The sequence below is a fragment of the Herpailurus yagouaroundi genome, unplaced genomic scaffold (assembly GCF_014898765.1).
Source record: "Herpailurus yagouaroundi ecotype Mexico unplaced genomic scaffold, PumYag 165, whole genome shotgun sequence".
Classification (NCBI taxonomy): domain Eukaryota; kingdom Metazoa; phylum Chordata; class Mammalia; order Carnivora; family Felidae; genus Herpailurus; species Herpailurus yagouaroundi.
Genome location: NW_024412406.1, coordinates 4,078,119 through 4,104,330, shown reverse-complemented (window position 1 = coordinate 4,104,330; position 26,212 = coordinate 4,078,119). Strand labels below are relative to the sequence as shown.

The window sequence follows — 26,212 nt, the reverse complement described above, 5'->3', positions numbered from 1 at the left end:
CTAGGTTATTTTGGCTATTCTGGGTCCCTTGAATTCCCCTATGAGCATTAAGATCTATTTGTCAATTTCTGCCAAAATCTCACTAACTGGTATTTTGTTAGCAATTCTGTTGAATCCAACGATCAAATTTGAGAGTGTTGCCATTTGACAATAGCAAATTTTCTGATCCTTAAACATGAAAGGATGGAGAGGATAGACGGAACTTGGCCATGAAGAGTGGGATGTCCATACTCATGTGTGTGAAAACTGCAAAGGGCATGATGGATCTGGGGTGGGGAGGAGAGTTGTTTAGGCGTCTACATTGGTACTCTAACCTGGACTCTGCAAATATTCAGGAAGTCCTGGTCTTTGTATTATCTCTTGTTTTCTATTTATACCTGGAGTAGAGAATGTTCCTTTATAACTCAGAGCCTGTTCACATGCTATTCTCTTTGTCTTGCATGGCTTCTCTTTATCCTCAATTTCTTAATTCCCTGGTCATCAACATTTCAGGCAACCTTTTAATCTTTTCTTTTCTTAACTTAATGTTGCTTCTTCAGAGACACTTTTCTTAACAGCACATGCTATAGTAGTTCCCTCAGTAAAGGCCTTGAAAACCCTAGTATGTTTTCCTTCATAGCACATACTCACAGTACTTAAACTTATATAGGGTATAATGCACCAGTGTACTAACTTCTAGACATACGTTCCATGGCAGTTGTTGGCATGATGTCTTTTTTATTTATAGCTGTTTTCTTATCACCTGGTATAGTGCCTGGCACATAATAAACATTTAATGGATGAATGAATAGGTGAACAAATAGACAAATGAATGAGTGGCAATATCTCCATGAAGTCAGAATTTTTCCCAATTTTTTTCCTAAATATTTGGAAGCCAAAAATAATATGGTAAGCTATTTTAAGTTTTGTGCAATGCAGGGTGCTATTACTGAGTTTGGAATTTGAGGAACAGACCAATTACTGCTGTTTTTGAAAATGCAGTTCTATGGTAGGTGGAATAATGGTTCCCAATGATGTCCATGCCCTAATCCTCAGTACCTGTGACTCTTCATTGCAGATGTGATTCATATTATTGACCTTGAGATAGGGAGATTATCCTAAGTTATCCAGGTGTGCACAATCTTATCACATGTGTCTTTAAAGTCAGAGAATTTTTCCTGGCTCTGTATGAGAGAAATGGCCATGTGAGAAGGATTTGATGCCCCGTTGCTGGTTCAGACATGTGGTGGTTTATGTGCAAGGAATTAGGAAGAGGTCTCTGGGACCTAAGTGTGGCCCCAGCTGTTGACAACCAGGGCACTAAGTCATCAGTCCTACAATCATATAGAAATGAATTCTGCCAACCCTAGAATGAGCAGAAAATCAAATCTCTCCTGAGACTACAAAAAGGAAAGCAGCCATGTGAACACCTTGATTTTAGCCCTGTGAGATCTGTATCAGTCTTTGTACCTAGAGAACTATAAGATAATAAATTCATGTTGTTTTAAGCCACTAAATCTGTGGTTACTGGAACACAGATAATGAATGCAAATTCCTGTCCAGTTCTGAGTTATATTGGGGTCTTCAAAATTGAAGTATTTTCTTTTAATCTGGGGATGAGGCTCTTTACTATCCTTAGATCAGGGAATACTCAGTCAATGTTTTTTTTCATCTTATTCATTTGTATGTTCAATCTTACTCATTTATATATATTTTTTGCAGTCTCAAATTGCTGTTAGGAGAGTTTGCAGAAATTTCTACCACATTCTTGAAAAATTCTTCTCATGACATACTGAAATAATTTTCAAGAAAGATTTAATTACAGATGCTGTGTAAAACATATATCCTGGTTATCAGTTGCTTTTCCTTTAGTTTTACGTATATTCTGTACATTTGAACAGTTAATTTGCATCTTTTAACGAAAGAAGGATACATGTTTTGTGGCAAAGCCACATAAATTAGAGAAGGATCTCAAATAATAATTATAAATTTGGTATGCACACAACTGAAATGTGTTGTCTTGAGAAAACATCTTAGAGCTGGAGAAGGTGATTTTAACCTCTTAACCCTAGAAAGGAGGAAACTGATGCTAGAAAGTGTAAAATGTAAGTGACTTGTATGGGTTTATCTGGTTTGGTATGGTAGACCCAGAACTAGAATTCCACTATGTTTTATGGTCAGAATCCACTAAGTATTTCATTTTTTAACAGAGAGAGTAGAGGATATATACACACAGATATGTATGTATATATGTATATGTATATATAGTATATATGTATGTATAATTAATATATATGTTATATTATATAATGTATAATTATGTATGTATATACATACATAAAATTTAGACTTAAACTGGATCCCATAAACTCTGTGGTTTAATGAAAGGGAAATATATTAAACTGTTGGGTTTCTGGGATTCAGTTTAAACCTAAATTATAATGCATAAGGTAAACTATAGTAGTATGTTTATTTGTGGTTCAGAGTTTATTTTCTTTAATCAGGGCATGTAGTTTTGGCAAGCTGAGATTAATAAATGTTAATTGTTAGGGTAAGTAGTAGATAAAATGTGTAGCCATTATACTATTTTCTCACATTTGTTTATGTTTGAAAATTTCTATAGTTAAAAAAAAAAGAACATGCTGTAGTTCACAAGGTTAAACTGTCAGAAGCAAAGCAAATTTCATGGAGTTAGAAAATTTGAAATTATCAAAAGGATATTAAACTTTGATGTTATCATGTGACTTTCTTTGATATCCTTTTTAAAAATTTTTTGTGGGTATGTGTTATGCATGTCACTTAGTCAAAGGCATAATGTCAAGAGATCTTTAATATAAACACAGTAAAATTCTGGGCATTTACATCAGGTGATGGAGAAGGAACATGGAATGAATTAAAATAAGGGAAAGCTAGGGTAAGAACCAATTCATTATGTAAGATACATGCAGCTCTAGATAATTGCAGATATACATAGGTACAGTTATTTAAATGTTCTCTATTTTAAATAATTTTGTCCTTGTGTTTCTTTAAAAAAATTATGAAAACCTTGAGGAAATTGACAAATTTTATTTTTGCATAAAAAAAATCTTTAATAGCCCTCAAGAAGTACAAAAAGATCGAGATCATTCCATGCGTATTTTCAGACCACAACTCTATGAAACTTGAAATCAGTGACAAGAAAAAATTTGCAAAGACCACAAATACATGAAGGTTAGAGAACATCCTACTAAAGAATGAATGGGTTAACCAGGAAATTAAAGAAGAAATAAAACAAAAAAATACATGGAAGCAAATGAAAATGAAGCCACAGCAGTGCAAAATCTTTGGGAATCAGCAAAGCCAGTCCTAAGAGGGAAGTGTATTGCGATACAGACCTACTTCAAGAAGCAATAAAAGTCTCAAATACGCAACCTAACTTTACACCTATAGGAGCTAGAAAAGGATCCACAAATAAAGCCTAAGGCCATCAGAAGGAAAATAATGAAGATTAGGGCAGTACTAAATGATATAGAAACAAAGCAAACAAAAAACAATATTACAGTTTTTTTAGATTCTATATTGTTTATTTCTGCTCTGATCTTTATTATTTCTCTTCTTCTGTTGAGTTTGGGGTGTCTCTGCTGTTCTGTTTTCCTTTAGGTGTGCCGTTAAATTTTATATTTGGGATTTTTCTTGTTTCTTGAGATAGGCCTGGATTGCAATATATTTTCCTCTCAGGACTGCCTTCGCTGCATCCCAAAGTTTTTGGATTGTTGTGTTTTCATTTTCATTTGTTTCCATATATTTTTTAATTTCTTCTCTAAATGCCTGGTTGACCCATTCATTCTTTAGTAGGGTGTTCTTTAACCTCCATGCTTTTTGGAGGTTTTCCAGACTTTTTCCTGTGGTTGATTTCAAGTTTCATAGCATTGTGGTCTGAAAGTAGGCATGGTATGATTTCAATTCTTGTATACTTATAAAGGGCTGTCTTGTGACCCAGTATGTGATCTATCTTGGAGAATGTTCCATGTCCACTTGAGAAGAAAGTATATTCTGTTACTTTGGGATGCAGAGTTCTAAATATATCTAACAAGTCCATCTGATCCAATGTATCATTCAGGGCCCTTGTTTCTTTATTAATCCTGTGTCTAGATGATCTATCCATTGTTGTAAGTGGAGTATTAAAGTCCCCTGCAATTACCACATTCTTATCAATAAGGTTGCTTATGTTTGTGATTAATTGTTTTATATATTTGGGGACTCCCGTATTCGGCGCATAGACATTTATAGTTGTTAGCTCTTCCTGATGGATAGACCCTATAATTATTATATAATGTCCTTCTTCATCTCTTGTTACAGCCTTTAATTTAAAGTCTAGTTTGTCTGATATAAGTATGGCTACTCTAGCTTTCTTTTGAGTTCCAGTAGCATGCTAGATAGTTCTCCATCCCCTCACTTTCAATCTGAAGGTGTCCTCAGGTCTAAAATGAGTTTCTTGTAGACAGAAAATAGATGGGTCTTGTTTTTTTTTTTTTTTATCCATTCTGATACCCAATGTCTTTTGGTTGGAGCATTTAGTCCATTTACATTCAGTGTTATTATTGAAAGATATGGGTTTAGAGTCGTTATGTCTGTAGGTTTCATGCTTGTAGTGATGTCTCTGGTACTTTGTGGTCCTTGCAACATTTCACTCAAAGAATCCCCCTTAGTATTGTTTAATGGTGATGAATTCCTTCAGTTTTTGTTTGTTTGGGGAAACCTTTATCTCTCCTTCTATTCTGAATGACAGACTTGCTGGATAAAGGATTCTCGGCTGCATATTTTTTCTGTTCATCACATTGAAGATTTCCTGCCAATCCTTTCTGGCCTGCCAAGTTTCAGTAGATAGGTCTGCTACTATTCTTTTTTTTTTTTTTTTTTTAATTTTTTTTTTAATTTTTTTTTTTCAAAGTTTATTTATTTTTGGGACAGAGAGAGACAGAGCATGAACAGGGGAGGGGCAGAGAGAGAGGGAGACACAGGATCGGAAACAGGCTCCAGGCTCTGAGCCGTCAGCCCAGAGCCTGATGCGGGGCTCGAACTCCCGGACCGCGAGATCGTGACCTGGCTGAAGTCGGACGCTTAACCGACTGCGCCACCCAGGCGCCCCTGGTCTGCTACTATTCTTATGTGTCTACCTTTGTAAGTTAGAGTGTGTTTATCCCTAGGTGCTTTCAGAATTTTCTCTTTATCCTTGTATTTTGCCAGTTTCACTATGCTATGTTGTGCAGAAGATCGATTCAAGTTACATCTGAAGGGGGTTCTCTGTGCCTTTTGGATTTCAATGACTTTTTCCTTCCCCAGATCAGGGAAGTTCTCAGCTATGATTTGTTCAAGTACACCTTCAGCCCCTTTCTCTCTCTTTTCTTCTTCTGGAATTCCTATGATATGGATATTGTTCCGTTTGACTGCATCACTTAGTTCTCTAATTCTCCCTTCATACTCCTGTATTTTTTTAATCTCTTTTTCTTAGCTTTCCTTCTCTTTCCATAATTTTATCTTCTAATTCACCTATTCTCTCCCCTGCCTCTTCAGTCCATGCTATGGCCACCTCGATTGTATTTTGCACCTCATTTGTAGCATTTTTTAGTTCCTCATGACTATTTCTTAGTTCCTTGATCTCTGTAGCAATAGATTCTCTGCTGTCCTCTATGCTTTTTTCAAGCCCAGAGATTAATTTTATGACTATTATTTTAAATTCATTTTCTGTTACATTGCTTAAATAGTTTTTGATCAATTTGTTAGCTGTCACTACTTCCTAGAGTTTCTTTTGAGGAGAATTCTTCCGTTTTGTCATTGTGGCTTGTCCCTGTGGTAGCTCCAAACTGCAGGGCACTTCCCCTGTGCTGTCCAGAGTAACTTGTGTTGGTGGGCAGGGCCGCAGTCAGACCCGATGTCAGCCCCCAGCCCACTTCCGGGGCCACAGTCAGACTGGTGTGCACCTTATATTCCCCTCTGCCAGGGGCAGGACTCACTGTGGAATGGTGTGGCCCCTGTCTGGGCTACTTGCACACTGCCAGGCTTGTGGTGCTGCTTCGATGGGATCTGGCCAAGGGCATCAAAAAACAATATTACAGATCAACAAAACTAAGAGCTGGTCCTCTGAAAGAATTAATAAAATTGATAAACCTCTAGAAAACATCAGAAAGAAGAGAGAAAGGACCCAAATCAATAAAATCACAAATGAAAGAGGAGAGATCACAACCAACATCACAGAAATACAAATAAAATTCATATAATATGAAAAATTGTATGCCAACAAACAGGCAATAAGGAGGAAATGGACAAATTGTTAGAAACATACAAACTACCAAAACTGTAACATGAAGAAACAGAAAATTTGAACAGGCCCATAATCAGCAAATAAATTAAATCAGTAATCTAAAATCTCCCAACAAACAAAAGTCCAAAGAAAGATGGCTTCCAAGGGGAATTCTGCCAGACATTTAAAGAAGAGTTGGTACCTATTCTTCTCAAACCATTCCAAAACAGAAATAGAAGGAAAACTTCCAAATGCATTCTATGAGGCTAGCATTACCTTGATTCCAAAAATCAAAGACCCCACTGAGGAGGAGAATTACAGGCCAATATCCCAATGAACATGGATGCAAAAATTTTCAACAAGATACTAGCAAATCAAATCCAACAGTACATTAAAAGAATTATGCACCGTGGTCCTAGGCTGCAGGGTTGGTTCAATATATGCAAATCAATCAACATGATACACTACATTAATAAAAGAAAGGATGAGAAATATACAATCCTCTCAATAGATGCAGAAAAAGTATTTGACAAAATACAGCATCCATTCTTGATAAAAACCCTCAACAAAGTAGGGATAGATGGATATCTCAACATCAAAAAGGCCATATATGAAAGACCCACAGCTAATATCATCCTCAATGGGGAAAAAACTGAGAACTTTTCCTCTATGGTCAGGAACAAGACAAGGATGTCCACTTTCATCATTACTATTTAATATAGTACTGGAAATCTTAGCCTCAGCAATCAAACAACAAAAAGAAATAAAAGGCATCCACATCAGCAATGAAGAAGTCAAATACTTTCACTGTTTGCAGATGACATGATACTTTGTAGAAAACTCAAAAGACTTCACCAAAAAATTGCTAGAACTAATACATGAATTCAGCAAAGTCGCAGGATATAAAATCAATGTACAGAAATCTGTTTCTGTATTTCTATACACCAATAATAAAGCAAAAGAAAGAGGAATCAGGGACTCAATCCCATTTACAATTGCAACAAAAACCATGAGATGCCTAGGAATAAACCTTACCAAAGAGGTAAAAGATGTGTATTCTGAAAATATAGAAAACTTGTGAGGGAGTTTGAAGAGGACACAAAGAAATGGGAAAGCATTCCATGCTCATGGAATTGTTAAAATGTCTATATGACCCAAAGCAATCTACATATTTAATGTAATCCCTGTCAAAATACCACCAGTACTTTTCACAGAGCTATAACAAACAATCCTTAAAGTTTTATGGAACCACATAAGTAAGACTCCAGATTGCCAAAGCAATACTGAAAAAGAAAAGAAAAGATGGAGGCATCACGATTCCAGACTTCAAGCTATACTACAAGCTATAGTCATCAAAGATAGTATGGTACTTGCATAAAAACAGACACATAGATCAATGGAACATAATAGAAAACCTGTAAATGGGTTGCCAACCAACCTTCAGTATAGCAACAAAGAATATCCAATGGAAAAAAGTCTCTTCAAAAAATGACGCTGGGAAAACTGGGCAGCAACATGCAGAAGAATGGAACTGGACTACTTCCTTACACCATACACAAAAATAAATCCAGAGTGGATGAAAGACCAAAATGTGAGATAAAAAACCATCAAACTCCTAGAGGAGAACATAGGCAGCAACTCTTCATCTTGACCGGAGCCTCATCTTACTAGAAATGTCTCCAGAGGCAAGGGAAACAAAAGCAAACATGAACTATTGGGACTTCATCAAGATAAAATCTTCTGCACAGAAAAGGAATCAGTCAACAAAACTAAAAGGCAGCCTATGGAATGGGAGAAGATATTTGCAAATGACATATCTGGTAAAGGGTTAGTATCCAATATATATAAAGAACTTACAACATTGAACACCCAAAAAACAAATCATCTAGTTAAGAAATGGTCAGAAGACATGAGTAGACCTTTTTTCTAAAGAAGACATTCAGATGGCTAACAGACACATAAAAAGATGCTCAACATCACTCCTCATCAGGGAAATTTAAATCGAAACCACGATGAGATACCACTTCACATCTGTCAGAATGGCTAAGATAACACAAGAAACAACTGATTGGTGAGAATGCAGAAAAAAGGAAACACTCTTACACTGTTGGTGAGAGTGCAAACTGATGCAACACTCTGGAAAATACTATGCAGGTTCCTCAAAAAGTTAAAAATAGAACTACCCTATAATCCAATCCAGCAATTGGCATTACTAGGTATTGACCCAAAGGATATAAAAATACAGATTTGAGAGGTTATGTGCACCCAGAGGTTTATAGCAGCACTATCACCAATAGCCAAACTATGGAGAGAGCCAAATGTCCATCAACTGATGAATGGATAAAGAAGGTGTGGTGTGTGTGTGTGTGGGGGGGGGGGGGGTGTATACACACACACACACACACACAATGGAATATTACTCAACCATCAAAAAAATGAAATGTTGCCTTTTGCAACAACATGGATGGACCTAGAGGGTATTTTTCCAAGCAAAATGAATCAGTCTGAGAAAGAGAAACACCATATGATTTCACTCATATGTGGAATTTAAGAAACAAAACAGATTAACATATGGGAGGGGGGAAAAAGAAAAGAAAGGAGAATGGGAAACAAACCATGAGAGACTCTTAAAGATAGAGAACAAAACTGAGGGTTGATGGAAGGAGGTGGAAGGGAGATGAGCTAGATGGGTGATGAGTATTAGGAAGGCACTTGTTATGATGAGTGCTGGGTGTTGTATGTAAGTGATGAATCTGAATTCTATTCCTGACAGTGCAATATTGCACTGTCTGTTAACTAACTAGAATTTAAATAAAAAATTTGAAAAGAAAAAAATCTTTAATATTTATTAAGATTATAAATTTAGGGGCACCTGAGTGGTTCAGTTGGTTAAGCTCTGGAATCTTGATCTTAGCTTAGGTCTTAATCTCCAGGTCATGAGTTCATGCCCCATGTTGGGCTCCATGCTGGGTGTGGATTCTACTTAAAAAAAAAAAGATTATAAATTTAAGGGTAGTTAAGTTACACTTCTGCAAATTTAAGGGAAATTAATGGAATAATGGAAGAGTATACTGCAGTTGCAGTTTAATGGTATCATTATTAATGGTCTGTTTTTCTTCAACTAGATGTGTCTAGGGTAGTAGATCGTTGTGCAGATATGATTTTTGTATTTGCTAACAAGTGAATGAGGAGAGCCAACTAAAACTGGTCCTTTCTTTTGGTGATTCTTTAACATTGTGTTCTAGCTCATTGCACCATCAGAGTCAAGCAGAATTTTTCATCTCATCCCCCCAGCTGTCAACTTCTAGTCTTTTAAAATGAAACCCCAGTTAAAAAAAGAAAGAAAGAAAGAAAGAAAGAAAGAAAGAAAGAAAGAAAGGAAGGAAGGAAGAAAGAAAGAAACCTCAGTGGTAATCCTATTTTAACTAGAATGAGAGACAAGCAGTTTCAGGTTGCAATTTTATTTTCCCCCACAATGAAAGAATGAGTCAGTAAAGTGCCTGTGTTTTGCCCCATATCCTTGACAAAAATTCTGGACTTTATATCTGCCACTAATGGGAATTACTGATTATCTCTCTTCCTAGCCATAATGTTCAGTGCCATTTTTCTATATAGATTTGTCGTGGGAGAGGTTTTGGCCTATACCTTTATTTCATGAGACATATTTTTAAAATCCAGTAACAATTATTAGAATCATGTCTTCTCATGAAAGGTTCTTTCACAATATAGTGGGTCTCAAAATAAGGTTCTTTTGATCTATGTCACAGAAGGTAGTTCTTAATGACCTTCTGATTTGGTCTTTCCTCAAAGTCCTGGAATTATAGCTGTGTTGTTTATTTCTACATGTATATAAGACAAGACCTTGACTTTCAATGATATTTTTTATTTTAGTCCAAGTTCTCTAACAATTTACTCTTTAAATGCAATGAAATGTAACCATATTTTCACATTATATTTCAAACTGCTACCAGATCATTTAAAATATATATGGAAGATTTTGTTGAAAGCTTCAGTATTTTATAATACTAACAATATTTCACTCTTTCAGAAAGAGGCTATCTAGGAATGTGTCTTTCATGTGCTTTCTTTCTGTAGGCTCTTGTCAAAAAAGATGATCTTCTGTGTCCCAAGTTATATGAGCACATTTACTCTTCAGTTCAAAACAGTAGCACCTCATTTTTCTCTACCTGAAATTCCTTACTGGCTCTTAATTTGGATATCCATTGACTATATCATTGACTAGGTCCTTTTTTGTTTTCCTTTATGTAGTAGGCCTTCAATTCTGACATCTTTGTTGCATTTTGTTTTAAATCTATCTTTGCTTTTTAATTCCAAAGTCTTTTTTGTCTTTGGTTAGTTTCCCTAGAGCAGGATTTAGAGCTACCTAGGACTAGTGTCTCCCTCCACATGAAGCTTCAGGACACAGACAAAAGCAGCAGTCAGAGGAAAGCGTGCGGATTTGTTGGCCAAATATGTCCATCTTTGAATCTTATTTTTGCTCGAGAAGGTTGTTGAGAGGAGTAAATTTAGTAATATACACAAAAATTCTGGCACAATATTAGTGTTCAAAAAATATTATCTCCTATCTATTTCTGGCCACCATTTCTTCTGAACCATTTTATTATATGTATTTTTGGTTTAGAAATTTTTTTATTTTACATTTATTTATTTTTGATAGAGAGAGACAGAGCACAAGTCGGGGAGAGGCGGAGAGAGAAGGAGAGAAGGAGACACAGAATCCAAAGCATGCTCTAGTCTCCGAGCTGTAAGCACAGAGCCTGATGCAGGGCTTGAACTCACAAACCACGAGATCATGACCTGAGCCAAAGTTGGATGCTTAACCAACTGAGCCACCCAGGTGCCCCTGTATTTTTGGTTTTAATTAGCAAGTAAAGTATGTAGCAGAATGTCTGTCATATACTATTATGTGGCAAATACTAGTCATTATTAACATTATTACCCTTATATTTCCATCTCAATTTTTCCTTACTCCATTTCTCGTGAAGTTCTTTATACTTTAATAGCAAATATATTTATTGTTCACCTCTAAATATATGCTGAGAAAATTCTTGTCTAGGAATTGGCTTGTTTAATGTAATTCTCAAGAGACTAAGTACCTAAAGGTGAAAAGAGGGGGAGAAAGGGTAAGTGGGAGCAAACCACAGCTTCAAATAACAAGGGAAAGTTGGAATGGAAGAAAATGAAGCTATATTTGTCTTATTGGGATAGTATTTAAAAAATACAATTTTTCAAAAGCAAATGCACACGATAATGAATTGTTATGATATTGATATTTTTAGACTCACCATTTGGCCTTTTGACTGGTCCATTGTATTAATAGTGCATACTGGTGTTTGACCAATTTAACAGTAATTGAATGTGACATGATGCATGAAATCTGCTGTGTGATTACCATCACGACACGATTTTATTTCATGAATGATGAAGTTTTTTGAAATGGGAACTTCACATTTCACCTTGAGATAAAATGTGTAGTCATGTTTCACTACAGGTAACTAGATGTATTGTTCAAATACATTTTACAGAAAAGGAATAAATCATGGCTACTTGTGTGTTCATTAAATTATATGAAGTTAACATATGGGTACTTTCTTTGAAAATACATCTTCTTTGATATCAGTATCTTCTTGAATAGCTGCCCTAAGCAATACTAGTTATAATAAATTTTTATATCTTCTTATCAATGGTGGCTATTCCCTTCTCTAATTTTTTTTTTCTATATGACCTGTTGTCACAGAATGGCTTTCAGCATTTGATTCCAGTTTACTATAAAATCCTCTCCTTACCTTTAATACAACTTGTAGCAACAGCTGGGTTGTATTAAAAATGAAAGCAGATATACAAAGTGCCTTACTGACCCTTCTACATGTTTTTAATATTCATTGAGTTTACTGTATATGAATGCTGTGTGAGTGCTCTCACCTGGAGGGATCTCATTCTCTCCAAGGGCTATAATTACAAAGTGCAAATTTTTCCTTAGTCCATCTTTATTATTCATCTTTATTATTGTATTAGTTAGGGTTCTCTACCGAGAAACAGAATCAATAGGATACATATGGTATAAATTTCAGTCTGAGTCCAAGTCCAAAAGCAAGAGAAAACCAATGTCCAGCTGAAAGACAGGCAGAAAGAGTGGATGAACTCTCCTTTACTCTGCTTGTTTGTTCTATTCAGGGCTTCAAAGGATTAGGTGAGGCCCACTCACACTGGGAAGAGCACATGGCTTCATTCAGTCTACGAATTCAAATGTTAAGCTCATCCTGAAGTACCTTCCCAGACACACCCAAAATAACCTTTAACCAAACATATGAGCTCTCTGTAGCCCAGTCAGGTTGACAGACAATTAATCATCACACCCTTCTGGTCTCATTCTAGATACCCTTTTGTCAAGAAAAATTCCAGCCCCCCAACCCCTCAAATCCTGATGAGTTTCTATTCTTACTCTCTTATCTGCTTCTATAACTTGTCTTCCTGCCTTGTGGCACCTACCACACTCTGTCATCGTTACCTACTTACTTATGTCTCATATAAGACTCCTAATCTCGCTAATCTTTACCTCTATAATTCCTACTTTAGGAGTTAGGAATTACACTTTGGTACTTAGGAGGTGTTCAATGAATATTCACTGAATGCATGAGCTATTCTATTAACCTTTAACTTGAATTCTTGCTAACATTAAAACAATATAATTATTTTAGCTTGGTCACTTATATAAAACTAACATTTACTCCTGGCCAATTATGGCTGAATATATATGTAACAACATTCAACATTCTGGTTTCATTAACTTTCCTCTGGGATTTATACACTAAATCCACTCAATCTGTGGTTTAGATATTTTATGCTGATTAAAACTGTGGCTACCTTGTTAGAATTCTCTTTGTTGCTCACCACCAGGGAAAAGGGCATTCAGTTTAGCTGTTTTGAATTATAAAGTAGCATAGGAAAGGAGCATAGGCTTTGGAATAAAACAAAGTCCAGGTTAGACTCGTGCTGATTGCCTTCATTCTGTCTTAATTATTGAGTTCTGTATACTAAGCATCTAGAAAAGTACATAACCCAAAAGTAGGTTCTAAAAATTGATAGATGAGACAACTTTGATAAAACTACAAAAATTATTTTAGTCATGGTGTTGTCAGGTGAACTAGTGAGATGCCAGGTCATGGGGCCTCAACCCAGCCCCTCTGAAAGTTGTCGCCAAAAGTTTTGGGTTTTGTCACGAGAAAGAATTCAAGGACAGACACACAACATAGGACCGACACAAGTGGGGAAAGTTTATTAAAGCAAAAGTACACTCTCAAGATAGGAGACTTGGAGAGCTTAACAGAGAAAGAGAGAAGGAGAGAGGGAGAGAGAGAGAGAGAGAGAGAGAGAGAGAGAGAGAGAGGTAGAGCTGCCTGTCCTGGAGGTTGAGTTTTTATCTTTCATTGACAGTTGTTAACTAAGAGGCAGAATATTTATTACCTGGGCTAGGGATGCAGAATTTGCACTTTTTGTTTTTACTTTTACTTTTCTATTTGTATTTCTTAAAAATTGATTTATTTAAATTCAAGTTAGTTAACATACAGTGTAGTATTGGTTTCAAGAGTAGAACCCAGTGATTCATCACTTACATATAACACCCAGTGCTCATCCCAAGTGCCCTCCTTAGTCCCCATTACCCAGTTAGCGCATCCCCCGACTGTCCTCCCTCCATCAACCCTTAGTTTATTCTCTGTATTTAAGAGTCTCTTATGGTTTGCCTCCTTTTGTGTTTTTATCTTTTTTTCCTTCCCTTCCCCTAATGTTCATCTGTTGTGTTTCTTAAATTCCACATATAAGTGAAATCATATGATATTTGTCTTCCTCTCTGACTGATTTCACTTGGCAAAATACCCTCTAGTTCCATCCACATTGTTGCAAATGGCTTTGTCAGGGGTTTCCTGCCATGGCGCCTGGATGTTGGGCCTGTCTGGTTTGATCCTGCTTCTTGTGGAGTGCTGCCAGGACAGGCCTCTGATTTACCCAGTGGCTGACCATAACTTCCTCCTTGCTGGCCTCCAGATATCCTGTTAGAACCTAACTAACTGCCTACTGTAACGATAGGCTTCTCATTTAGTAAGTGATAGTAACTGTATTGGCTTCAGAAAGATTTTTAAGACTATAACTCAATTGATGTACTCAAATTGAGTACAGAGTAGATGCAAAATGAAAATCTCTTGTATTTCTTATTTACATAGCATCAGAAAATGTGCAAATATGTTTGTAAGTGCAAAATATTTGTTTCATCCTGCAGTCCCCAACCGTGCCCTTTTTCCCTTTATTTCTAAGCACTTAATATGCACCAGGCATTATCCTAAGTGTTTTGTATACATCATTTAATTTCATTTTACTAAAGTATTTGTCTCCTTAATTGACAAGGAAAATCTCATTTCATAGAGATTGAACAATTTGCCCAAGTTTACACAGCTATGGGATTGCAAAGATGCAAAGTATTGCATCTGGGTTTATCTGATACCAAAATCCAATGGTCATGACTATTCAATTTTAAAGCAAAATGAAGTCTGCAGGGCATGTGGGTGGCTCAGTGAGTTGAGCATCCTGCTCTTGATTTCGGCTCAGGTCATGTTTCAAGAGTGGTGGGATCCAGCCCGACTTGGGCCTCCACACTGAGCCTGGAGTCTGCTTGGGATTCTCTTTCTCTCTCCCTCTGCCCCTCTCTTCAGCTTGTGTGCTTGCTCTAAAACACATAAAATAATATAATGTAAAGTAAAATAAAATAAATAAAGCAAAATAAAATCTGAATCTATTAAAAGTTAATTACTTTTTCCCTTTTTGTCCTACAGGATCAGCATTCCACTGTTCTGTGCCCTTTATATTTGCACATGCACAGAGGGTATAATGTTTAGGAGAGCGTGGTAGGGAAATTTAAAGTCATTTCTACCACGGCATGCAAAGATGCTTGTTCCAAATGCTCTTGACTCCTTCTCATTTATATTGATTCCTCCCCCTCCCACACATGGGCATTCATACCCTGGGCAGAGCTGGAACATGGCCCTGGCAGCAGCAGATGTCCTCCCTGGACAGACTTTGGTCAGACTGTACTGGAGAATTTGTCATGGGAAGGTTGTTTGTCTTTCCTTCATCTTTAAGGTCAGAAAATCCCCAGCTGTCTACATTCAGGTAAAAGGAAAAAGCAAAGATGAAATTTACCTTACATCTCTGTACTTCTCCCTACGCATTCATTGTTTAGCCCAGTTTATAAATTGACTCCCTAAATTAACTTTCACTCCTTAATCCCAATAACAGATGCTGTACTTCCACCTGTATTTTGGAACCTTTCCCTTCCTTTCTCTTTTCAGAATTAACTTCCATAATAATTATTCTCCTAATGCATTCCTGGTGTCTTTTCCTTCACTGTTATTATTGCCCTTGTTCGTCCTCTCTAGCTTCAAGAATATTCTTTTTTCTTTTTATTATCTTGATTCTGATTTTTTTAAGTTATGTTTTCTTTTTCAATTTGATGCAAAACTCCTAGAACATCAGGTTATCTTGATTTTCTCCTATCACCTTCCAAATTCTACAATTTAAATTTTGTTAGAAGAACCCTACTAAGAGATTTCATTGGGTTAAAAACCATCAACTGAATTACATTTACAACTTTATATATTAATTGAATGATACAAATTGATTTCATTGGTTTTATTTTTTGAGGTTTATTTATTTTGAGAGAGAGAGAAAGAGGAAAAACAATGAGAATAGGGGAGGGGCAGAGAGAGAGGAAGAGAGAGAATCACAAGGAGATTGCACCATCAGAGCAGAGCCTAAAGCGGGGCTTGAACGCCCAAATCATGAGATCGTGACCTGAGCCAAGATCAGGAGTTGGATGCTTAACCAACTAAGCCACCAGGACACCCAAATTTCATTGATTTTAAACTGAGGGCAGGGGCGCCTGGGTGGCACAGTCGGTTAAGCGTCCGACTTCAGCCAGTTCACGATCTCGCGGTCCGTGAGTTCGAGCCCCGCATCGGGCCTGGGCTGATGGCTCAGAGCCTGGAGCCTGTTTCCGATTCTCTGTCTCCCTCTCTCTCTGTCCCTCCCCCGTTCATGCTCTGTCTCTCCCTGACCCAAAAATAAATAAACGTTGAAAAAAAAATTAAAAAAAAAAATAAACTGAGGGCAGCTGTTGGGATAAGCACTGGGTGTTGTATGGAAACCAATCTGAATCTATAAAGAGCTCACCAAACTCCATACCCGAAAAACAAATAACCCAGTGAAGAAATGGGCAGAAAACATGAATAGACACTTCTGTAAAGAAGACATCCGGATGGCCAACAGGCACATGCAAAGATGTTCAACGTCGCTCCTCATCAGGGAAATACAAATCAAAACCACACTCAGATATCGCCTCACGCCAGTCAGAGTGGCCAAAATGAACAAATCAGGAGACTAGATGCTGGAGAGGATGTGGAGAAACAGGAACCCTCTTGCACTGTTGGTGGGAATGCAAACTGGTGCAGCCACTCTGGAAAACAGTGTGGAGGTTCCTCAGAAAATTAAAAATAGACCTACCCTATGACCCAGCAATAGCACTGCTAGGAATTTACCCAAGGGATACAGGAGTACTGATGCATAGGGGCACTTGGACCCCAATGTTCATAGCAGCACTCTCAACAATAGCCAAATTGTGGAAAGAGCCTAAATGTCCATCAACTGATGCATGGATAAAGAAATTGTGGTTTATATACACAATGGAGTAGTACGTGGCAATGAGAAAGAACGAAATATGGCCCTTTGTAGCAACGTGGATGGAACTGGAGAGTGTGATGCTAAGTGAAGTAAGCCATACAGAGAAAGACAGATACCATATGTTTTCACTCTTATGTAGATCTTGAGAAACTTAACAGAAACCCATGGGGGAGGGGAAGGAAAAAAAAAAGAGGTCAGAGTGGAAGAGAGCCAAAGCATAAGAGACTGTTAAAAACTGAGAACAAACTGAGGGTTGATGGGGGGTGGGAGGGAGGGGAGGGTGGGTGATGGGTATTGAGGAGGGCACCTTTTGGGATGAGCACTGGGTGTTGTATGGAAACCAATTTGACAATAAATTTCATATATTGAAAAAAAATAAAAAAAATAAAAGAGAAACTAAATGGAAAAAAAACTGAGAACAGACTGAGGGTTGACGGGGAGTGGGAGGGAGGGGAGGGTGGCTGAGGGGTATTGAGGAGGGCACCTGTTGAGATGAGCACTGGGTGTTGTATGGAGACCAATTTGACAATAAATTTCATATTAAAAAAAACTCTGATACTTTATATATTCAAGTAAGTACTTACAATGATACAATATATACAATATATAATCCAGTTGTATTATATATATTTAAATTTTTAAAAAAATGTTTATTTAGTTTTGAGAGAGAGAGAGTGCAAGCAGGGAGAAAAGGAGAGGGACAAATGATCTGAAGCAGGCTCTGCATTGAGAGCAGCAAACCCCAATGTGGGGCCTGAACTCATGAACCCACAAGATCATGATTGGAGCTGAAGTCAGATGCTCAACCGACTGAGCCACCCAGGCACCCTTGACCTGTATTATATTTTATCCTGGGAGAATCAGAGTTTTTCTGTGCAATTAGTAGAGATCGTCCTTCAAGATTGCAACATGGGCCCATTTACAACTGAGTCTGCTTGTTCACTCAGGGTTCAGTAAATTGATTTTTTATAATAAATTTATTTATTTATAATAGAATATACTCTTAATGATAAATGTTGATAGTTAAAAAATTTAAATATATTAGTACCCAGTTAGTTTTGTTCTTAGTAACTGTACATATACAAACACACACACAGATTTTTTTTTTTTGCCGACTTCAACTCATAAAATTTAATAGTAGTTTGACCAATGTGATGAAAATTATTCTATTTATAATTACTTTGAATTTTTTGGAAGAACTTCGAACACTTGGCTCCTAGTGGAAATAATCATTTTAACGATTACAGTGTTGTCAGAGAGTTCAGCAAAGCATTTGATTATTTTTTTAGCCTCAAGAAGTGGCAAAATTGTACTTATTTAAATGTCACTGTTTTGCAAAAACTTTTAGTCTCTCTCTTCTTTTTTTTTTTTTATCCTTCATTTGTGAATGTTTACATAATAAATCCAGTAAGTGTATTTTTGGAAGTATAACTATTTTTAACAGATGGAATCATTAATTTTATTGTTCCATATTTATGTTAGAGATTAATATGTTTGCCTGAATGCTTGGCAGATTAACATCTCTTTGTTTAACTTTATGATTTTTTGTTTAAGCACTGGAGAAGTCTGTCATTGACAAAACTGAGCTAATGTCAGTGATCTTATTTTTCAGGATTTTTTGACATTGAAATTTTGAATAAATAAGCATGCATATAAATTGGATGATAATTGTAGAAACTGAGGCTTCATTTCAATTTCAAGAGTTATGCAGTGTATTTTTATTCTTACGTCTACTAGATGAGAAGATTCAAGCCATTATTCTGTTTTCTTCATAATTGCTAATTTAAAAATTCTTTACCATGTTTATTCCAATTCTTTAATTCCTTTAATAAGAAAATCAGCCTAATTAAATTGTTGAAGGTTAAAATTAAATTCCACTTCAATATTGTTTACCTAGGAACACTATGAGTTTCTAAGTGTTTAATTAACTCAGTTGTATAAGGGTTAACAGTCAGAAATATATCCAGGTCATCTAAGTCATACAATTGTCAGATGGTTGCTAGGCAACAGATATCAGGTTTGGCTGATGCATGTTTCTAGGCAAAGCTTATAGTGTGAAAAGAAGAACAAATTACATGACACCTGCATTTTTGTCATTATGCTTTTTAAAATAAAGTTGTTTTTGGAGGGGGGATAAAGTCTTGACATTTATTATGCACATTGTCATTTTTCTAAATGCCAGAACTATGTCTTTTGATAGTTAAGTGATAAGGGACAATAAATTAAAATGACAGCTGACATTTTATTTCTTATGTGGTTTCAGATGTGGGTCTTTCACCTAATCCTGTTTTTGTATGTTGTCATCTTGTTAATTAATTTTCTAAATTCATTATGATTGAAAAGAAGCTGCAAATCAAAATTAACTGAAATATAATTAATTTAAAATATACACATTTCAAAGCCACTGAGGACAAGAAATGAAAATGACTTATACTACATGATTCTAGTACAAAACCAATTATGTCACCAGTGATGGAAATGATGTTGAGAGACCACATTTTAAAAATCTAGGGTGAAAGTCTAATTCATTGCAAATGACTATTTTAAACTACTATTTAGTATTATATACTACTTGATTAATTTTCATTTTGTTACATATAATATGATAATAAATATGATAATATGATATAAAATATAATAAATATAAAGTATTGAGTATAATGCTTATATCCTACTTATAAATTCCAATGATGTTAGTTCCTCTCTCCCTCTTTTTACTCTCCTTCTTAATAATTGACATACAAGGTGAGAATTTTGGGTTTGGTTAAGGATGGTTCATTGCAAATGGACCCAAGAGGAAACAACCAAAATTATCTATTAGATGTCTAGGAAACAAAAATATATTATTTAATCATTTGTTTTCAAACATATTTTTTAAAGCATATATTTCAGAGATCTGGTTTTTACGCCCCAAGTGAGGAGTTGTGGCAAAAATCATTAAAAAAATTAATTTTGATTAGTTTAGTTTTTCATTGGAAAAATTTAATTCAGAGTTTAGCATAACCAATATTTTGGGTTTTTTTAATAATTCGATGCCATCTTTCACAAATTAAGAGATTTTTCCAGTGAATTTTCAGTTGTTGGGGTGAGATAAAAAACAGAAGAAATATATTTAAATTCGACATTTTGACAAAAGAGAATTTTGTCAAATTTCTATCTAGAATTACGATTCTAGTGCCTCTCTGATTTATACTATTAGCTAACAGAACTTAGAGAACTTAATTAAAATCAAATACATAAGGTAGATGAATCAGGTGGAGTTGTATAGTGACAATGATTTAACAAATCAACTAAAAAATAGCATAATTTTTTTCTAATTTCAACCAAATTTTAAGTTTATATAAACGTGATTTCTGTATTCCGTTCACAGAGCAGACACCTGCCTAGTTATTATAGGCTTTAAAAAAAGCCAGAATTTATTTTATTTCTTGGGAAAATCATCCAAGGAATATATCTTTATATTCTTCATGTATAAAGGACTTCAGACCTCACGTGAATTTGCTGGTGATAAATAACAAAATAATAATAAAATTAAATTAAATTATGAAGCATCAAGTTATTTATGAATATGTCTAACAAAGAAAATTGTGATTATGTTTATTATGTATTCTCTATGCAACAGCTTTAAAAATATGTAACCTTGTTCAAGAGCAAACTGTCTGCCTAACACATTCTAAAATAAAAAATATACTCAAATATTGTTACCAGGTTTTAAAAATGTTTCAACATGTTATGAAATAAGCACATTTAGAAAATCAGAGTTGTTACAAATTGAGGACTAGATTGCTCAAAAGGTGATGCTGCTTTCAAAGTTATGTCTCTTGAAACTATTATGCTCAATTTCCTTTTTCTTTTTGACATCCAGAACAGAGACATGTCTGGATGAAAAGAGTTTCACTTAAAAAGCAAGAAAAAAATCTTTAAAGAATTAGTATAGATTCTTGATGCTTTAATATGAATTTCTGAGCATATTTTGGTAGGTAGTATGGTTAATTCACCTTTGTTCCTTTCTTATAGTTGTCTGCCACATCGAGGGACATGTGAAATCAATGGCTCCAGAGTTAGAGAAGAGAATCAAACTGTAACATCCCACCTCCCCTAAATTGCTAACCACAGTTATCTGTATAATAATGAGACTTTTATTAGTATTGGAAATGCTTCTTTTCTTACAACTTCCATTGTTGTTAAATCCCTGTTTTTTCCCATCTCATTTCTTTTATTTAAAAAAAATTTTAATGTCTTATTTATTTTTGAGAGAGAGACAGAGAGACAGAGAGGGAGAGATGGAGCACAAGTTGGGGAGGGGCAGAGAGCGGGAGACAGAATCTGAAGCAGTCTCCAGGCTCTGAGCTGTCAGCACAAAGCCCAGTGCTCATGGGATCTCACAGTTCATGGGGCTTGAACCCATGAACTATGAGATCATGACCTGGGTTGAAGTCAGATGCTCAACCAACTGAGCCACCCAGCATCCCCCCCCCCCCATTTCATTTCTTTAATAGATAATCTTTATAGAATTTCATGGACATTCTAAGAAATGTTATAGACTCTTCAGTCTTGGATTGAAGTGGAGTAAAATAGTATATTTTTGTTAGGTCAATCGAATCATGACATCCATTCCAAGTATTTCATAAAGCATATTTTGGTGGAGCCATTAATAGGATCTTCCTTTTGAGACACACTTTATTTTCTCCCAGCCTATGGACATAATCTAAAAACTGACAGCATACCTACATCAGATAGCAAACAGTCCCACTTATACAGAAGATTTCCAAACTTGACTTGGAATATTTGAATGTGAATTCTGGAATTACTGAGTCTGGTCCAAACAGGTGGCCTGCTCAGATATGAATAAGACAATAGAAGAAAAGATGAATAAGATGAAAAAATTAAGAAACACTTCATGAAACTATTAGTTTGACTTGCAGTGTACTTAAAATTAATTTCAATTATAATATAATAACATTATAAAATAAGTATGTTAGAAAAGCCTTTCTTTGGAGACCAAGACAAGAGTCTCAGGATGCTTATTGCACATAGAAAAGGAATTGCCTCTGGGATTGGAGAAGGAAAAGGAATAGAGAAGAAGAATGGGACATTTATCAAACGCCTGCCACTTGACAGACACTATTCTAGACGTATGTTATACCATTTAACATTTATAAGCCAGTAAGGTAGGGAGTGTTATCTCCAACAGAAAGACGAGGAAAAACAAACTTCAAGGAGCTGTGTAAGACCTTTTTGTCAGGAGACTTTTTTTCTGCAAAACTTTTAAAACTGGGACCCAAGAGAGAAGGTGTTAGAACACAGGTATGTCTGCCTGCTGAGCCCATGTTTATAATGGTTGCTCAACCTGAAATTAGCAGTGGTAGCACCTGTAGCCAAAGGTCCATCATTATGTTTCTCATTTTATAGCTTCCTGATAGATGTGGAACAAAAGAAACCCTCAGTGACGCAGGCTCAACTTTAGAAGATAATTATTTAATGGAGATTATGTTTTGACACATTATTTAATGGAAGTTAAACCTTAGCTTACTTTATTGCCTAAATCTTATGTAAGACAAATACTTCCATTGCAGATATACACATAACAGCTTGAATGTGTTCATTTTACTAAAGGAAACTAAATTTACTAAAAAAACAAATGCTGGTATTATGAAAACATACTAATGTTAGAAGAGTGGTTTACCAATTTGTGCTTTCAAACTTACATTTGGATGTGACTCACCATACGAAAAACATACTTTCATAAAACACACACGGACACACACACACACACACATTTATAAAATAGTACTTTACATAAATAAAAAATGTTGAAAAAAATTAAAAAAAAATAAAATAGTACTTTACCTTCACTGCAAGCAATGCATTATATATTCCATCCCATCCCACTTTATGCCCTGACAAAACATTCTACCAGTTTAAAATTACAGTGGTTATAGACACACTGAATTGATTTCACAATACAGTGTGGGCCATGATTTACAGTTTGGAAATTACTGATTGGAAGGTATCAGATAATGCTTCCATAGAATATAACTTTAAACTGTAAACTTGGACTGAAGAAAATAAGTGGAAGGTAGCTAACAAAAAGTAGGGCATGGGAGGCAGTGTACAATTGTGTTCTGATTTCAGAGAAATCAGAGGGTGTAGAAGCCCATGCAGAATTGGAAAGGTGTTTGGTGAGTTCAGGAAATTTGAGAGAAGGAATAGTGAAGCTGGAATATATTGGCAGAGTGGGAGGGTGATATAAGTGAATCTGTATTTGGAGGATTTGGTGATGGATTGGTTTTGGAGAGGCAGTGAGGGAGAATGATGGGTGAAAGACAGTAGTGGTAGTAATTACATTTTAGAATAGTTACAATGTCAGACACTTTGCTAAGCAATTTATATGTTATATTTGGCTTTCTAAAATTTTTCTGAATGTAAAAAACATTCTATTTTATGTTATCCTATATGCACATGTTTTTATGAAACAGCACCTCTCAGATTGCTGGGTTAATAATGAGGTAAAGGCTAGTGCTATAAACTAAAAGAATAATGGAGAAGTCTGGTTTTTTGGAGGAGAAATATTGGATGATAATGAGTTTGATTTTGAGTTTGATCATGAACTTTAGATGTTTCTTTCTATGTGGATCTGAGGTCAGAAGAATTATTTGGACTACAGATAAAACATTTGGGAGTAATTAACACATATGTAAAAATTAAAGCCTATAGACTGACTGAGAGTATCCGGTAAGAGAAGATAGAGTGAAAAGAAAATGAAATTTAGTTTGGAGCCTTGTGCAAATCAAATATTAGTAACCAAAGTGAGGAGGAAGAACTGAGAAAGGAGGCTGAAAAGAGTAGCCTAAGACAGAGGAGAAAATCAGGAGAGAATGTGGTCTTATGGTCACAGGATTGAAGTGTTTTGTTTGCTTATAAAGTGATGAGTATATAAGAATGGGTAATAAACCATATCAAAAACCTTTGTGAAGTCAAGTAAGGTAGTAATAATAAAAGTTCCTTCTGGACTGAGATAACATGAATGTTGGTGGTGACCTTACGAAAGTTGATCTCTATAGTGGAATGTGTAAGGGTTATAATCATGTGACTTAAATTGTATTTGATCTATGATTAGGTGAAATTCACCATCTAACATGGTTTTAAGATAATGTTCCCATTTTGGGGTAGTTAAAAGCCTAGCCTAAAATTACAGCTTGGCCCTCTAAGTCTGAGGTTGGAAGTTTGTCAACTGTGAAGGCTACTTTTCCATTGCATTAGGATATGCAAAAGAGAAGAACTGTAACACAGTGAAGAAGACAGTAAGGAGGGCCTTCTAACAGCACAAAGAACGTTTTGTGGTGGTTGGAGAATGAGGAGGAGTTGGAGGCATGGAGAGTGGAAGGATGAAGAGAGAAGAGGCTTTCATTGTACAAGATGTACATATACTGGGCCTCCCTCTCCTTTCCATGCTCATCAAGTTGTAGTGTTTTCCTTGGATGGTTATGTAGAGTTTTCCTACAGGGAACAAAATAGGTGATACTTTTCTTAGTTGCCTTAGACCTGGTCTCTGAAGTTGCAGAACACAGGGAAGCTGTTAATCAATTGTGTGATGTGACAGATTTTTAGGTTAAAGCAGATACAAGAGAGAAAGAAAAGTACTGAAGACTATTTTTTAAAATCTTTATTTATTTTTGAGAGAGAGGGGAACGGAGAGAGAGGAGACACAGAATCTGAAGCAGATTCCAGGCTCTGAGCTGTTAGTGCAGAGCCCAAAACGGAGTTTGAACTCATGAACCACGAATTCATGACCTGAGCCCAAGTCGGATGCTTAATTGACTGAGCCGCCCAGGTGCCCTGAAGACGATTAAAAATAGAAAACTCCTTAAAGAGGATCGCCTATGAAGAGAAGGAGAAGCTAGGTTTGAAATCAAGGAAGTATTCCTTTTCTTAAGGAATGGAGATACCTGTTGGTTTGCAACCTCAGGAGTTCCCTGGATGAAATTCAAATCTGGACATTGTACACCTTAGGGCAAGAAGACCAAAGAAAGAGACAGGCCACTCCAGATTGGTAGATGGCAGTGTTAGTAAGCAAGGGAATTTACATACAAGGTTTGTCTTGAGTAACTACAAAATAAGTAGATCTCTACATCTGCCCACCAAAGATCTTAAAAGTTTATGTAGAGGCCTTAAGGGGGTTCAATCATGTATACAGTCCAGATGGTCTCAGTAATACAGTGTTCTCTTAATGCTGCATCCTTGAAATGGCTCCTAGTGTGAGAACAGTGGGCAGAATGTAGAATGTACATTCCAAGATCAGGAGAGGAGGTAATGAGCCTCGAATTTCCTGGATCCAGCTGGAGAGTCAACCAGCAGACACATCCTCTGCATATCTCCTATAATAGTGAGAGAGAAAGTAGATGTATGATAATGAGAGAGAAAGTAGAAAGGAAGGGAGACATTTTAGGTAGGCTTATGGGTATGGTAGTGCAAAGTTGAGTTGGTTATCTTTGAAGGCTTCCACATTCTCTTCGACATATATAGATAAACAGTGAGATAATCTCGGGAGAAAAAGAAATGGTAAGGAGGCGAAACAGTCAACAAGAGAAAACTAGCAGTATTTCTAAGCAGGATTGATGTCCTAATTTAGTTTTTAATGGTTTTAATCTCCTTGTATGTGTGAATTTTCCTCTTAGCCCCATAGCTTGCACAGGGGAGATAGATGGTTGGCTGGATGCATCCTGGATTAGGATGTTGTGAGAGATATAACTAAAGGACAACAGGAAAATTGCATTCAATGTATTAGCAAAAGAATGACTAACCTAATGGACCACGAACACTAATTCATAGATTGGAATTACATACGATGACTTAAAGTGCAAAAGTGTATCTGAATTTTTTTAGTTCTGAACTCATTTGAGGTGGACCTCCCATTTCCGCTGAGGGTAGAAGCACAACTTTGACAAAGATAACCAAATCTTGTATTTTAACATAGTCTCTAGGAGCAAATATTCCATTAGTCCAAAGCTCAAAATTCTTTTTATGAATGTTTCTCATCATCTAAAGGTGTCTTGTCTTCATTTCTTTTTTCTCTGATGGCCTGTTGATAAAGAAGTCCAACACCAGTTGGTTGGGGGAAAAGGGCAGTTAAGTGTACTTTTTGTCCTTACTCTTCTCATTTTCTCTTTTTCCTTGGCCACTTCTCTAGCCAGAAATGCTTAC

At 36.0% G+C, this 26,212-nt stretch overlaps 1 long non-coding RNA gene across 3 annotated transcripts in view; it reads left to right on the top strand.

Moving 5' to 3' along the window:
* LOC121038052 (uncharacterized) overlaps positions 1-26,212 on the top strand; it is a 322,789-nt gene that overhangs the window by 209,257 nt on the left and 87,320 nt on the right. For 2 of the 3 annotated variants that reach the window (XR_005794120.1, XR_005794119.1), the window contains one exon: positions 21,026-21,163. The exons of the other annotated variant lie outside the window; for it this stretch is intronic. This is a non-coding gene — a long non-coding RNA (uncharacterized LOC121038052). Of the gene's footprint in view, positions 1-21,025; positions 21,164-26,212 lie in introns of those variants that run through there. 3 annotated transcript variants of the gene reach the window in all.